A 15,950-nucleotide genomic window follows, 5' to 3' on the forward strand; every position below is an offset into this window, starting at 1 on the left:
TCATACAACACCTGCAAAGAGTGCTTCGGTCTGCGCTCACCTCCTCTCGCCTGTGGTCCCCCCAAAGTGGGAGCACAAGGGCACCAGAAAAGGCCTGGAACGCTTGCTTCTCAGCAACCAACCATCCGTGGGGTGGGGGGTGAGTCAAGAAGCGGCATCCCTTACCAGGCAAGAAGATGCTGCCGGCACCAGCAGGAAACAACACCACAGCCTGAACGTGCGATCAAATGTTTCGTGGCCACTCCCCCATCACATCACACTGACTGAGCATGTGCAGGGGGGGGGGGGGGTAGCAGTGGCTCGTCATGCACTTAAATGAGGCAAAAAATATATATATTGTTTCTCTTTTCTCACTGTCATTGAAGACCTCTGCTTAAAGTATGGCTAGTTTTAAGGATAAATTGTTCGCATCTTGCTGGCAAGACTACCTAGGAGTCTGCATTTTCACTGTTTACCAGCATAGTATACATGAACACGCAGGCATCTAGTCAGTGAGTCAACACAGGGAAATGAAGGAACTCTGTGTCAAACAGTCCCGTACAGCTCAATGCACTGCCTGGCAGCGCTGAACAGTAAAGTTAGGCACACCCTGCAATTCATACCTGCCTAGTCTCCGGGTTTAGCCCAGAGACTCCGGGTTTTAATGCTCTTCTCCAGGTCTCCGGTGAAGAGCATGGATTCTCCGGGTTTGCTGTCAATACAGGAAATTTCACCCATGCAGCCAATCACATTGAGGCATAAGAGGAGGCTCGGTAAAGAATGCAAATACCTGGCATCCTGAGGTAAATCTCTTTCCACCACCCAACGCCCCCTCCTCTCTGATGCTCGGAGCTTCGCAGGGTGATGGGTGGGTGTCACAGCCTCGCATGCCCAGAAAGAGAGCTCCTCTTCCCACCCCCACTCTGCCATAAAGGTGTGAGCTGCTTGCTCCGTGGTCGGAATTCCATACTGTGTTGAAAGAAATTGTGCCTGTTTGGGTGCAAGACATGGAATCCTTCTTCTTCCGTAATTCTTTTCCTAAGCACGTAGACGTCCTCGGTGGAAACGTCAGTCACGACGACTTAACGGCATTTCAGAAATACGTGCAAACGTCAGGACGCCTTCAAGGCATTTCAAAAAGTGTCGGCACATTTTTAAACAAACAATGCTATCGGGTTTTATAGGGACTTTAAACGTATGTTTCAATTGATAATGAAAGCACCATAAGGCCTCTCTTTACCAAACGCTCCTTTTTAGTTTCCAGACAGCATCAGGTGAGTGCATGCATGCTATCTCTTGTAGTGAATTGTATATGTATTTCTTTTAGCATCCGTTAACTTACATCGTTCTCACCCCCTTGTTATATTGGTAACAGGAGCCCTTTTGCAATCTCTGGAAATGCACGTTGAAGTAAGAGGCTGCAGCTGAAGCTGTAATTCGTTGAGTTGCACTTATCACACGTTGAAATAAAAAGTTGTAAGTACGTCACTTTCTAAACATCTGGTTTTGAAATTACACAGGGAAGCCTTTTGTTGTTGTTGGTATCATAGACCTAGTTAGCTGCCCCGAAGCTCATTCACGGTACAGTTCAGGCTCTGGAATGCTTGCAGACGCAGTAACTGCTGTGCAGCTACACAGGCCCTGGTCTGACAGCTGGAAATGGAAAAAATGTATTGGGGAAACGGTCACCTCTTTTTAGGGGTGGAGCCAAGGGATGTGGCCTCTGGTCAGGTTGCACAACACAGTGTCTCTTCATAGAACCCAATGCTAGCGATTTGCATAAAAACAAAGAGCATTATGGGAACATCATAATGTCCACAATTTTAAATGTTTAACTTGCTGTATAGTGATTCAGTTAGAAGCCCTTTTAAGTGAAAAATGGACTCTTCTGTTTTGATTTGTCACAATATTCATTGTAATAAAAATATGTCTGTAAACTGCAGGACATATACTAGCTTGGACAGCTGCATTATTGCACATGAAGATTTGGCAGTTACTCCCTGGAGTGCTGAGTCTTCTGAACGCTCAGTTGAAAAACAGCTACTCCGCTGCATGCTGAGTCTGCACTACATATATCCTGTGCTGGCTAATTATTGCAGGCATGTACAGTTCCAGTGCCTACTCTGTAATAACGATTCCCCATGGCCAATGGTACCGATTCCAGACAGTGCCCTCCCTGGAACTAATGATGTTTGATACAGTACCTGCTAATCCGTTACATATGACACAGAATACCTGAATGATGGCTTGTACATGGTATGTACTCTGGGACGATTCTGGATAATGGTATTTAACACAATACCTGCTCATGAGCACATTTGGGGTTAATGACTGCAGAAACCCCATGTACTCTTCCTTCTCGACCTTTCCTTCTCGTGTGTCCTTTACCATTCCTAATTTCCCACCTTGAACCACACTCTGAAATGTACATTGTAAAGAAGTGATCAGTGAGGATAAACCATCGTGCCACGATTTTCACAACGTGTTTTGTGTACCTGATGGGATGCTCATTCACTTCACTTGCGCCAAAAGGTTGGTGAACCGTGCACAAAGGACATTTAAATGTGTGCATCATAGTTGTGCACATTGAGGTGCTCTTTCCCCACCAAATGCACAATTGGGGCAAGGCAGCGGCTTGACAGGGGGTTCTGAGCATTTTCAAGTAAATCACAATTTTCAAAAGAGGTGCACTTTTCAAAGCACAGGGGGGGTAAAAACATTTCCCTGTGCCTATTTGGAACCAATGCAGGGGGATATAAAATGTATGGGAAGGTCGCTTCTGATCTTCTCATCCAATGAGTGAGTGAATGATGTGTTTGAATAAGCGAGTGAATGTTAAATCAAAGAATGTGGGTGTTTGTGTGCTAGGCCAGGGAGCTGATTTTGGCTGGTGAGGGCAGCACAGTAACAATGCACTCTAACAAAAGAACAAGTTACTTCTTACCTTGTAACGTTCTTTCGACGGGATGTTCCTCCGACGTATTCCTCATCTTAGATATATCCTTCCAGCTCTGCTGGCCTCGGAAATTTTTTTCTCCAGCGGGCGCTGCGCGTCGACGTCCCTCGAGTCGATGACCCTCGACAGCCGCCGTATCGACGCTCGACGTCATCTTGCCTATAAAGGCCGCGCGCAGCGTCCGTTGCTCAGTTCCGTTTTGTAGCCCACAGTACTACTGTCTGGACTAGACTAATCACCCTGAAGGAGCGTAAGCTGCAACAACAAGGGAAGTAGAACTGCGGGGATGGATGGGAGGGTCGATGAGGAATACGTCGGAGGAACATCCCGTCGAAAGAACGTTACAAGGTAAGAAGTAACTTGTTCTTCGAAGGGATTGTGTCCTCCGACGTATTCCTCATCTTAGGCTCCCATAGCAGTATTCTATATTTGGAGGAGGGAGTACTGACTTCACGCTGTCTTCTATTGATGAATAGAATGTAGTACAGCCCTTCCAAACCTAGTCTCTTGACTAGAGGAGGAATCCAGATTGTAAAAACGTGTAAAGGTATGGACAGACGACCATGTAGCGGCCGCACATATGTCTTTAATCGGCACCCCTCTTTTGAGGGCCGATGAAGCTGCAATACCTCTGGTCGAATGAGCCCTAAGGTTTTGAGGGGGCTCTTTCCCTGCCAGTTTATAACATTCCAGAATGGCTAGAATGATCCATCTGGAAATGGTCTGCTTAGTTATTGGTAACCCCAGCTTGTGACCTGTGTAGCCTACAAATAGCTGGTCTGCCTGTCTTATCCTGGCTAGTCTACTAATATAAAAACTTAAAACCCTCCTAGGGTCTAGTCTGTGTAACCTCTCTTCCTCTTTCCCCGGGTGAGGAGGAGGATAGAAAGATGGTAGGGTAATCTTCCGAGAGATATGGAATTCAGAGACTACCTTTGGGAGGAAATTAGGCTTCACTTGCAGGACAACTTTGTCTTTGTGAAAGATTGTATGAGGGGGTTTACAAGAAAGAGCTTGTAATTCGCTCACCCTTCTAGCAGATGTAAGTGCTATTAATAAAACAGTCTTAAGGGTAAGGAATCTTAACGAACAAGAATGGAGAGGTTCGAAAGGTGTACCCATCAGGAAAGTTAATACCAAGTTTAAATCCCATAGGGGAACTTGGAATGGTCTTGGGGGATAAACTTTGGTTAACCCCTTTAGAAACTGTATTACCAAGGGTAATTTGAAATAGGATGGTTCCTCCGCAGTACGCTTAAAGATAGATAGCGCTGCAAGATAGCCCTTAATGGTGCCAACTTGAAGGCCTGAATTTGCTAAATATAGTAGGAAGGACAAAACCATTGGTGTACCACATGAAAATGGGTCGATATTCTGTTCTCTACACCAGCTGCAAAATCTGTTCCAACGGCAGCGGTATAAAGACTTTGTTGCTGGCCTCCTTGCCGAAAGCAACACCTCCATAACATCATCAGGGAGGTCCCAATCCTTGTACCTCATCTGTTCAGAAGCCAAGCGTGAAGGTTGAGGGTTTTGATGTCTGGATGGAGAACCTGACCTCCCTTCTGCGAGAGTAGGTTCTCTCTGAGAGGAAGTCGAATTGGAGGGCAGATGGACAAGTCTAGAAGGTCCGGGTACCACGTTCTCCTGGCCCAATCCGGGGCAATTAGGATCATGGTTCGCCGGAATCTTCTCAACCTCCTGATCATTTGAGGAATGACAGGGACCGGTGGGAACGCGTACAGAAGCGGAAACTCCCAGTCCACTATGAACGCGTCTCCCAGAGCTCCTCTCGGAGGAAATTCCCTTGAGCAGAACAGGTCGCATTTCCTGTTTAGGCTGGTGGCGAACAGATCTACCTGAGGGGTTCCCCAAAGGGTGAAGATCTCTTGAAGGACTTCCTGAGCTAGCTCCCACTCGTGGGAGACTGTGTTCTGCCTGCTCAGAGCGTCCGCTGTCAAGTTCTTCTCTCCGGCTAGGTGAACTGCCGATAGAGAGATTCCTTCTTGGATTGCCCAAAACCAGAGCTGCATCGCCTCTCTGCACAGGGGTAGTGATCCTACGCCTCCTCTTTTGTTGAGGTAATGCATGGCCACCGTGTTGTCCGTCATTATCAGGACGTTCTTCCCTTGTACAACTGGCAGGAAAGCCTTCAACGCAAGTTTGATGGCTCTCAGCTCTAACAGGTTGATGTGTAGTCTGGACTCCGATGGAGACCAACGACCGCTGATGGTCAAGTCGTTGGCGTGGGCTCCCCACCCCGTGAGTGAGGCATCCGTGACTACTGTTATCTCCGGCCAGGGTTGCCAAAACTGTTCTCCTTTCAGAATGTTCTCCTGACAGGCCCACCACTGAAGGTCTCGAGCCACCCTGCCGGGAACCTGAAGAAGATTTGTCATTCTCCCTGAGAATTGTGACCACTGAGTCCTCAGTGCCCACTGGAGGGATCTCATTCTCAGGCGAGCCTCTGGCACAAGGAAAATGCAGGATGCCATGAGGCCTAGCAACCTCAAAAAGTCGAAAGCTGGGAGACGTTGGGCATGTTGGAACTTGGTAACCATCTGTAGAATATCTTGAGCCCTCACCTCTGGTGGCGAGGCTTTTCCCAGGGAAGTATCCAGGATCGCTCCTATGAACTGGAGTCTCTGCGATGGTATCATTTGAGACTTCTTTAAATTGAGGGAGAAGCCCAGCTTGTGAAGGGAGTAGCACACGTGATTTAGCTGGATCTGAGCTTGCTCCGGAGAAACAGCTCTGATCAGCCAATCGTCCAGGTAGGGGTAGACGTGAATCCCTTCCCTCCTTAGACTTGCAGCCACTACCGACATTAACTTGGTGAAGACCCTCGGGGCGGAGGTCAGCCCAAAAGGCAGTACTCGAAATTGATAGTGAGAGTTGCCAATTGCGAACCTCAGGTATTTCCTGTGTTTGAGATGGATAGGCACATGGAAATAAGCGTCCTGAAGGTCCAGAGATACCAACCAATCCTGAAACTGAAGGGCCTGGAGGATCTGAGAAAGAGTGACCATCTTGAATTTGTCTTTCCTGAGGAATTTGTTCAATTCTCGCAAGTCCAAGATGGGTCTCAGTCCTCCGTCTTTCTTTGGAATGAGAAAGTAAGGGGAGTACCAGCCCTTGTTCCTCTCCGCTACAGGTACCGGTTCTATGGCACCTTTCTCTAGCAGGTCTATAATTTCCTGCAAGAGGAGCGGATCTGGAGCTTTCTGAGAGCTGATCCCCGGAGGATGACTCTGAGGAATACGTAGGAAAGGTAGGCAGTAACCTTGGGCAACTGTTTCCAATGCCCAAGCATCTGACGTGATAGCCTGCCATTCCGCCAGATGTTGAGTCAACCTGCCTCCTACAGGTGTCCTGTGAGGGAAGTCCTCAGAGTGGTTTTGGGGCGGCTGATGCAGATGCCGAAGGTAAAGAGGCACCTGCTGTTGCTGCGGCTTTAGAATATCTACCCCGTCCACCTCGGGTAGTCCTTCTTTGACCCCTTTGAGCCGGTCGTCCTCTACCTCTTCCGAATGAGGAGTAGAATCGAAAGGACTTTCCCCTCGCAGAGGTTCCTGTGGGACGAAAAGGAGTCTGACGGATTGCAGCTCCTAGGGACTTTGCTGCTGCTTTTGAAGTTTGCAGTTTCTCTAAACTGTCATCCGCCTTTTTCCCGAACAAAGAAGAGCCATCAAATGGCATGTTCAAGAGCCTGGCTTGCACATCTGGGGCAAAACCCGACTTTCTCAACCAAGCGAACCGCCTGGTTGATGTACTTGCCGCCATTGCTCTGCTGATACTGTCAGCCGAATCAATGCCCGTCTGGAGGGATTCGCACATAGCGTCTTTACCGTCCTGTATAATATTCAGGAACGCGTCCCTTTCTTCTCCCTCCGGGATGCAGTCAGCCGCTGTAGAAGCACACTCCCAAAGTGTATGGCTGAACCTAGCAAGGGTGCAAGTAGCATTAACAGACTTTAACGCCATGCTACATGCTGAAAAGACTTTCTTAGCCATAGCATCATATTTTTTATCGTCCCTGTCCTGTGGGACAGTAGGATAAGCCGTCTTGACGTCGGTAGAGGATGCTGCTTGTACCACCAGACTTTCTGGGGATGGATGTTTAGACAAGAACTCTGGGTCAGTGGAAGATACCCTGTACTTTGCAGACAGTTTCTTATTTACTGCTGGTATTACATCTGGGGTTTCCCAGTTTGTCATGATCTTTCTCTAAAGAGCTTTATGAAAGGGCACCACTGGATCCTCTTGTGGGCCTTTGTCAAGAATATCCGTGAGGTCATCTTGCTGGAAAGATTGTGAAGGTGTAGACCACCCCATGAACTCTGTAATCCTGGCCATTAAGGCTCTGTAGGGGGTTTCAGCATGCTCCCCTGGGTCTGGCTTAGCAAAATCCACCTCAGGGGAAGTGTCTAACCCACTTGCCTCATGTAAAGAATCATGAAGATCCTTTAATCTGCGCTCTTCAGAGGAAAATTCCTCTCTAACTGGGGTTACAGGTCCCTGTAACTCAAATGTGTCTTGTTCGGACAAATCACCCTCTTCTAAAATTGAGGATATAGTTCTCAATTGTTCTGAACTAATAAAGGGAGTAAATCCCATTTCCAAGGCAGAGGGTGCTGAACTTGTCATTATTGGCCTCGAAAACGTCGATGTCGTCGACGCCGACGTCGAAGGCTTCGAGCGTGGCGTCGAAAACAGAGGTGGAGGCCTCGAGGACCTCGACAGAATTGGAATTTTACTCGACAATATCGACGCCATCGACGTCGAGGGCCTGGGGATCATCACTGGATGTGTGGTCACCGTGACTTTTCTCGGCGTCGACGCCGGTGTCGAGGCCGGCGTCGAGTCGACAGACCTGTGTGTCGAAGGTCCCCTCGACAACGGCGTCGAAGACCTCGACGTCAACGGAACCTTCGTCGACGGCGTCGACGGAACCTTCGAGGAAGGTTTGGAGGTCATGGTCCTACTCGAGGGTTCGAGACGCGCTCGAGAGGTTTCTTTCGCCGGGTACTGCGACTCGCGGCGTTTTTGACCTTCAGGTCTTTCGACCAGAGCATCGCTCTCGGCAGTCTTCGAGGGGGTCGAGGCCGCTTTCTCGAAGACGCTCATCATATTTTTTCTGAATTCCTCCCATTCAGCCCGGGAACTATGTTTCGTGGGGCAAGGGATTCTTTTTGGCGAAACAGAGGAAGAGGAAGACGGAGAAGGGGATCTTCGACGTCTCCTCTTCGAGTGTTTCGATCTCGAGGAGTGATGAGACCCACTCCGAGACCTGGAGCGTGAATGGTGACGAGGAGACGAATGTCTCGACTTCGTCGAAGAAGAAGAAGCTTTAAAAGTCTTACCTTTCTCCAGCTTCCCCCTGCGCTCCTTCAGGGCCTTAGCTGTCATGGACATACAGTCCTCGCACTCCGAACAATGGTGTTCGGCTCCCAAGCACCACAGACAATTTCTGTGAGGATCGGTTAACGACATCTTTTTCCCACAATCTCGACATTTTTTGAAGCCGGATCGAGGAGTTGTCGGTTCCGACGAGGAAGCCATCGAGTACAGTATCGAATAACTCGAGGTAAATAGTACTAAGAACTGAGCAACGGTATTCCGAGGCACCGAGTAGCGCGGAAAAACGGAACTGAGCAACGGACGCTGCACGCGGCCTTTATAGGCAAGATGACGTCGAGCGTCGATAGAAAAAATTTTCCGAGGCCAGCAGAGCTGGAAGGATATATCTAAGATGAGGAATACGTCGGAGGACACAATCCCTTCGAAATATATATTTTGTCATTTTCAACAGTAAAACACATGTAACCCCCTCCCTATCCCTTCTCGCCCCTCACCTTCATCCCTCCCCCCTCGATCCCAACACATGAAGCCAACAACGCACCCAGTCCTGTTCACGGCCCCCCACCTATGAGTCCATAAATGCTGTAGATGGCTCCCGGTCCCAGGTTTCTGTGAGTGGCCAGCTCTCGCCAGCCGTTCTACGGTTCCTTGCACCGTTTCAGAACCCCCCCCACCATAGTCCTTGCCTCCCCTAGAAACTTCAGCCATATCTCCTCCCAGCTTCCTGTGAAGGCGCCCTGCCCTCCCCAAGTGGAGTGAGTACTCGCACCAACCATCTCATTTTCCTCAGCCACCGTGCGGCCCGCTTGGGCTGCTGCAGGTGATGCAGTACAATGTGCCAGTCCGAGAGAAACCATTGGTGATCCCTTTGAATCAAATAGGTCACCCACTCCAGTGCCACAAAGTTTACTTTCCCGTTAGTGTTCTGTGGGGGCAGCTTTTTGTTTCCATTTGTGTGCCACCACAAGCGTTGCTGCCACTACCAGGATGACCTCTTTCTTGGAGCTTTCGACGGTAGATTTTCCCGAACCCCGTCCATTCGCAGGATGGCCATCCCTATGTTTTCCGCCACGTGACTCCCACAAATACTATTCATTGGTGCCCAGATCATGTCACAATAAGGCTGTATAACTGGGCATTCTGTGAGAAACTTGAAGGTGGCCAGTAAACAGCCATCGCTATTGGATCCAATTTCTGGGGTGGACCAGTGAGGGAGGATCACCTGGATGGGGGGGTCTTCGGGGAGTGGAAGTGGAACACCGACAGGTGAGACGCGGTATCCTCCTCCTTCTTCTAACACCTTTTCCCCATCCTGCCATGTAGGATACGTGGACACTCTACCCTCTCCCCCCCCCCCTTTTCGAACACAAACACTTTAGCACAATTCGAAAGACAAAGGGTTAACACCAGAGTAGTTTATCTGACATGTCCCAACACAAGGGTTAGGCAAAGTCGGGCAACTGAGCAGAATCCCACACACCTGACAGCCCTTTCCCTGCAGGGATAAACGGTGGAGTACAAGAGCACACAACGAGCAAGGCAGATGGCACGACAAAACAACTATCCAAGCACAGCAGTTCAAGAGGAAGTGAAAGGCGGCGAGAACCGTCAGGATGGCAAGGAGAGAAGCGACCTAGCCCTTTTTGTCCAAGACCCGCCAAGTCTCTATAGAAGGAATTGTAAAACCGCAAACAATAGCCAGCGTGTGTTGCATCAGATGTCAACGATACACGGAGCACGCCTACACTGATATTCAGAACGGGGAGACGCTTGCTACCGTGGTACCGGGCTTGACTCCAGAGACAGGAAAAGCCAAGCGGTTCATCACAGCCAGTGAGTCGCGGGGAAAACTGATAAGAAACCGAACTGTGTTGAACGAAAGTCGCCAATGGCAGATTAAAGAAAGAACTGTTGACATTAAGGGAAAGCCAGCTGCAGAGGGGTCAAGCACCACGTGGGTGCTTATTCGGGAAACTTTGGTTTATCCCACATTTGTTGAAACTACTGATACCAGAAGGTTGTAGGAGAGCTGCAAAAGAAAGGTCAAAGTGGTCATTCAGGGGTCTTGCAAAATCCTCTGTACAGTCTAAAGTCTTTGACCGGCAAACAATTAGAAACCAAGGGAATCAAGGGAACTGTAAGATTGGCAAGAGTGAACCTGACGGAGGGATGCCTACAAAACGGGGCGAAGCATGATGCCCGATGAACATTGTGAGGACAAAGAGTGAACCCGACAGAGGGATGTCCACAGTGAACTGTTTAAAAAGACATTAAGATTTGTAAATACTAAAGGTGAAAATATCTTTGTATACAAGCCATAGTGAACACGACAGAGGGAGGCTGATATTCGAGAGGGGTCTGAGTCCGGAAGAGGGGGACCTATGGGTGAAGAAGGATCACCCAAAGAGAGGCAAATGGTTGAGAAATGTCTGAGCCTGGAAGAGGGGGACCCAGGGGTGAAGTCATTAACCAATATACATTGGAAAGGAACATTTCTGTTTGTTATTTTTGGAACCCATCAAGTCCTTTGAGGCAAGAAACTTTTCGTAGAAAAGTGACATAAGCACAAAAGGTCCTGATACCTGAAGCGGAACTGCTGTCTCATGCTGGGAAAGCTCGAGAGTGTGCTGTGCTCAGGAGTCCCGTCTTGTCCCGTGTTCAAATCGTGGGGAAGGCAGTTCCCAGGCTACCATCCCCTGTTTATCATTTGTGAATACTTCTTTCATTCTTATGGACACTCCCACACTCTTTTTGTATTTAGTTGTAAGGATTGGCAATATGTTTTTTTAGTATAAGCCCTTTTATTTTGACAAGAGGCCACTAGGACTGCCTTATTATTATTTGCTGGTCGTAGCTTGCTCCCATCTTAGATTTAGGTTTAGATTAGGTGTTTTTCCCACCTACCTATACAGTTTAATAAACACCCTTGAACTGTGATCACTTGTGTCTGTCTATTCTTGATACCATGCTTTCCTTACAATTCCCACCAGATATCTCTCTGATGAGGCGCTGCTTCTCCAGCACGGTGGCGCTCGGTCCCGCCTCGATCTTCCCGCTGGCAATTGCCTGCAGGGAAGCCCACGCTCCATGAATCCATCCCCGGTGGGCCTCCAATATCGCAGGGAGCTCACTCCTGATGGGCTCCCCTGCCGTCCGACAGCAGCTGCTTTCCGCCACCCCGCCTCCAAGCCGCACTGGATGCTCGGCCGCCCTGGGTCTCCCTGAGTGGTTCTTGCAGTCTGCGAGTGTTTCGCTCAGCCTGCGACAGCCGCGAGTGCAATGTCTCTGCACCTCAGACACTGCAGAGACGAAGGCTGCACACCCTCCTCTGCACTCCACCACCACAGCCTACATCGATAAATCCCGGTCTGGGGAAGGCTTTTAATCGATCTTTGTCTTTGGCCCCAGGTGGTGAGAGCTCCACGATCATGCTTCTCTTCCCCTCGGTGGCCATCTTGGAATCCCAATCATGATGCACTTTTCAATGGGTATCCATCATAGAGGCCAGTACAAAATGCATTTTTTTAAAGAAAGGATGATATGTGCTTTTATGTGGCTGCACTGGCATTTTGGGGCACCCAGTCTAGCCATTCTTTGCCCTGGCATGAGATTTTCTTTTTACTGGGATTCTATGACAAAGCAAGCATGAGTGTTATGTGTCTAGACTGGCATTTAGGGCATCCAGTTAAGCCATTTCTTACTGTGGCGTGGCTTTTTTCACTGGTCATCAAGGGTAAAGCAAGCATGATGAGCATTATTACGCAACTAGACTCGCCTGCATTGTGCAGCCAGTTTGGACATGTTTTCTTGTTGTGACAAGACATTTTTAAAGGCAAAGCCAACGGGAGTGTGTGGCAGAGCCATGGTGGGCACGTTTTCTTATAGTATCATTACTGGCATTATTTTATGTTAAATTGATTTTGCACCGCTACCACCCAGGGGCAGTTTCCAGGCGCTTGCGGGCTCTGCAAAAAAAGGGTGCAGGGAAGTTCGTGGGGGGAAATGGGTGAGAGGATAGGTTCAGAACCAGGAGAAACTGGCATCTGTGAGTTTTGTTTTGTATGTGGTCGTTTGTAGGCGGCCTCGCGCATTGTAACTGTATGGATAAGATTCCATGCCTCAGTTGAGTGGTAGTGTTTTGTGTTGGTGTTGTGTGGTTACGATGGGTTGGTCATGTGCACTGGTTAGATAGTGTCCATAAGAGATCCAGAGACACAGGTGGTGGTAGCTGTAAGTTAGTCCGGCATCTTGGTGTTTTGTTGCTTTTTAGATGGTATTGGGCTATGTGGGTGGTTGAGTCTGGATGTCGGCATAGTAATGGTTCTCTCTGTTTACAAGTGTGGCTCGTCCAAGATCTGGTGTAGAGGCATCAGTTATGTAGGAGGAGCATGAAGGGAAGGGGGTTAGTGAAGCCAGTCTGTTCGTTGTGGTCGCTCTCTGGGGCGGCCCTTTGGATGCCGCTTGATGGTATCTAGCCAGGTTCTTGTTTGCGGTTCTACTCATCCCCTCTCTAGTTTGTCTGCGATGTTGTTGCCAGTGTTCCTTCTAGGTTATCATTGTCTGCTGAATAGCCAGGTTTTTAGCTGTTTCCTGAAGGTGATGGGGTCTTCCGTGGTTCTAATTACTTTGTGCATATTGTTCCGGGTGTTAGCAATTAGACGTGAGAACGCTGTTATGCCGAATTTCCTTTTTTCGTAGTGTTTTGCCTCTGTTTGTATGTCGTTGCTGGATCTTAGTTCCCTTCCTGGGTGATACCTGCTAATCTTGTCTTGGAGGAATTCCGCTTCTTGTCTGTGCAAGGCTTTGTGGGCGATGCAGAGTACTTTGTATTTGATGTGATTTTTTTTTTACTGGTGACCTGTCTAGGCTTTTCAGTGCTGGAGCGAATTGGTCTCTTCTGTTTAGTCTTAGTAGGATCCTGACTGCTGTATTTTGCACCTTGGTGAGTCTTTCTGGCATTCCTAGGTAGAGGCTGTTTGCATAGTCAAATCTTGTGAGTATCCGGGATATGATTGTGAGGGTTCTGTGGGTGAATGAGAGGTAGTGAGTAAAGCCCTCAAATTAGTCGTAGGAGGAAGAAGCATTTTTGGGCGATTCGTTGACTTGCGGTTCCAGCGATAGTCAGTTGTATATGAGTATTCCTAGGTCGTTTACTACATGGTAGTCTTTAGTTGCATTCCCATGCCGATTGGCCAGTCCATTTGTGGGTTCCCTCCATCGAATCCTGTGGGTGAGAGCATTATTTCCATTTTCGTTAGGTTCAGTTTGAGGTTCTTCGTTGTCATCCAGTTGTATATGTCTGTGAGGCAGTTGTTGAGGTTGTTATTTTGTTCCTGTGTTCTGTTTGTTTTCACAGTCAGTTATGTGTCGTCTGCATAGTTGTAGGAGGTAAGTCCGTGGGATCGAATGATTTTCATCAGTGGGCACATGCCGATGTTGAAAAGTAGAGGGGAGAGGCTGGAACCCTGTGGGACTCGGCAGGATATATTTTTGGTGTTTGAGGTGAACGGTGGTAGGTTGGTTCGGTTCGGTTTGTTAGGAATGAGGTAAGCCACTTTAGTACAGATTTGTGTATGCCACATTCCATCAATCGTTTTATTAGTGTTGCGTGGCTGATTGTGTCAAAAGCCGCTGATTTGTCCAGGAGAATGAGGGCAGATTGGGTGTCGCTGTCTGCGTTTATATTTTCAGGTCGTCCCATATCGATAGAAGTGCTGATTCTGTTCCTCTCATCGGTCTGAAGCCAACTCGTGATTGGTCGAGTATTCCGTTCGTTTTGAGGTGTTTAAGAAGGATTTTGTAGACCTGGTTCTCCATGATCTTTGCTGGGTAGGGAAGGTTGGATATGGGTCTGTAGTTGCTTGGGTCTTCTGCACTTTCTGATCTTCAGTTGTTTGATGTAGTCTGATTTGAAGGATGATGGTACTATTGCTCTTTTGAGTGATGGATTCATTAGGTTCCGGAAGCGTGTCGTTGGGGTTCTGTGGTTGAGGATTCCTTTAAAGATGTCTGGGGAGTGGGGGTCCCTTGTAGATCCTGCCAAGGTTGGTGTCCTTCATCAGTGTGGTGAAAGGGTCCTCTGTGATTGGTTCTAGGCATATGAGTTTTGCTGTAAACTGTGTTTCGTCTGGTACCTGTGGTTCAGTGGTCATGGTTGCATTTGCCCTGGCTAGGTTGATGGTCTCCTGTATTGTCTATTTTTGCTCTCCGGTGGTTGTTGCCGACTCTATTCTCGTGGCACAGTAGTCTTTTTGCTTTGAAAACTCTTGCTTTGTGAGTTGTTTTTGGTATTGTATTTTGTCTTGTCTGGTGTATTTTTGTATTTTCTCCATTTTGCGGTTCTTTTTTTTTCAGTTCTTCGGTTAACAATTTCTGTGCCTGTTTTTTGTGTTGGTTTGAATGTTTTAGCTTGTGCTAATTGGTCAAGGGCCTTGCCTCGTCCGCTAGTTTTGTTGCAAAGTTGGAGTTGTAAGAAGGTGGTCTGTAGATCAGGAGGAATACTATGTTGGATTGGTCGTTGAGTTTTTTCCTTGATGAGGAGGGATTCATAGGACCTGATAAATAGAATCCAGCGCAGAGGTAGCGCAAGCGCCGCACGCCAAGAAAGAGTGTGTGCGGTACGCATATTCATGGATTTCCTGAGGCACCAGTAGCGGTGGCACAATGAACATCAAGCAGCGCCAGTAACTCCCCCGTGCGCAGGAAAAAGCCAGTGACCTGCCTAATACGTGCCATCCGTGGGCCAGCACACAGCCCTCCCCTCCCCCATCGTAATCATGTGAAAAATCTGCACGCACCCTGGTCGCAGCAGCCAAATTGCGCGGAAAGGCTTGCGCGTACCCCATCCACACCACAGCGTAAACGCATACCACAGTTGCACCAGCCAAATCGCGTGGAAAGACCTGCGCGTACCCCATCTGCACCCCAGCGTAAAAACGTACCCTGGTCGCACCAGCCAAATCGCGTGGAAAGGCCTGTGCATACCCCATCCGCACCCCAGCGCAAACGCATACCCCAAACGCACCAGCCAAATCGCATGGAAAGGCCAGCTCGTACCCCATCCGCACCCCAGTGTAATCGCGTAACCCGGTAGCATCAGCCAAATCGTGTGGAAAGGCCAGCGCATGCAGCCATCAGCTGCGAACACACCACGCAGGCATCACACACCACTTGGGACCCCCCAACACCCGGGACCATACCCTGCAGCAGCCCACACCACATGGACCCCACTCCCCCCACCAACACCTGTGACCATACCCTGCAGGTCATCCTAAAAGCATCAGGAACAAAGAGTTTTCTAAAACAGGGATGATGTTAGCATATTCATAAAGTCCTCCTAAGCTCAACCCCAAATCATCACCCACCATTCTGAGACATTTGCTGATGACTTTAACTGTGTGATGACGTCTGATGATGTGGGAATGACTTCTAGTGTAGTAAAATGATCATCAGATGACTCCAGGATGGTCTCTAAAGTAATCCTTTTAGAACAGGGATTGATCGGCTCCAGTGCATTTTAGATAAAAGATTTAAGTTTGTTCTGCACTGAAATATAAAACTGCCTTCCTAACAAATAGCCATTGTACGTGCACAGCCACAACTGAAAGGAGCGGTTCCTACAAGTGGCAATGCTCTTCAATACGGAAAACGTGTC

The 15,950-nt window shown here is 48.5% G+C and overlaps 1 protein-coding gene and 1 long non-coding RNA gene across 5 annotated transcripts in view; one reads left to right on the forward strand and one right to left on the reverse strand.

Annotated features, from left to right (window-relative positions):
• Window positions 1-1,054, reverse strand: part of LOC138488711 (uncharacterized) — a 72,372-nt gene extending 71,318 nt beyond the window's left edge. Inside the window, exon 1 of the long non-coding RNA XR_011274700.1 lies at window positions 770-1,054. This is a non-coding gene — a long non-coding RNA (uncharacterized lncRNA). The remainder of the gene's footprint in view (window positions 1-769) is intronic.
• Window positions 1,055-1,123: 69 nt separating this feature from the next.
• Window positions 1,124-15,950, forward strand: part of UBE2F (ubiquitin conjugating enzyme E2 F (putative)) — a 1,548,845-nt gene continuing 1,534,018 nt past the window's right edge. The window contains exons 1-2 of one of the 4 annotated variants that reach the window (XR_011274699.1): window positions 1,124-1,253; window positions 1,355-1,455. The gene's annotated coding sequence lies outside the window, so the exon portion shown is untranslated. Of the gene's footprint in view, window positions 1,254-1,354; window positions 1,460-15,950 lie in introns of all 4 variants that reach the window. The other 3 variants (XM_069615950.1, XM_069615951.1, XM_069615949.1) reach the window with 3 other exon arrangements.

Source organism: Ambystoma mexicanum, chromosome 9, assembly GCF_040938575.1.
Source record: "Ambystoma mexicanum isolate Mex_15411 chromosome 9, UKY_AmexF1_1, whole genome shotgun sequence".
NCBI lineage: Eukaryota > Metazoa > Chordata > Amphibia > Caudata > Ambystomatidae > Ambystoma > Ambystoma mexicanum.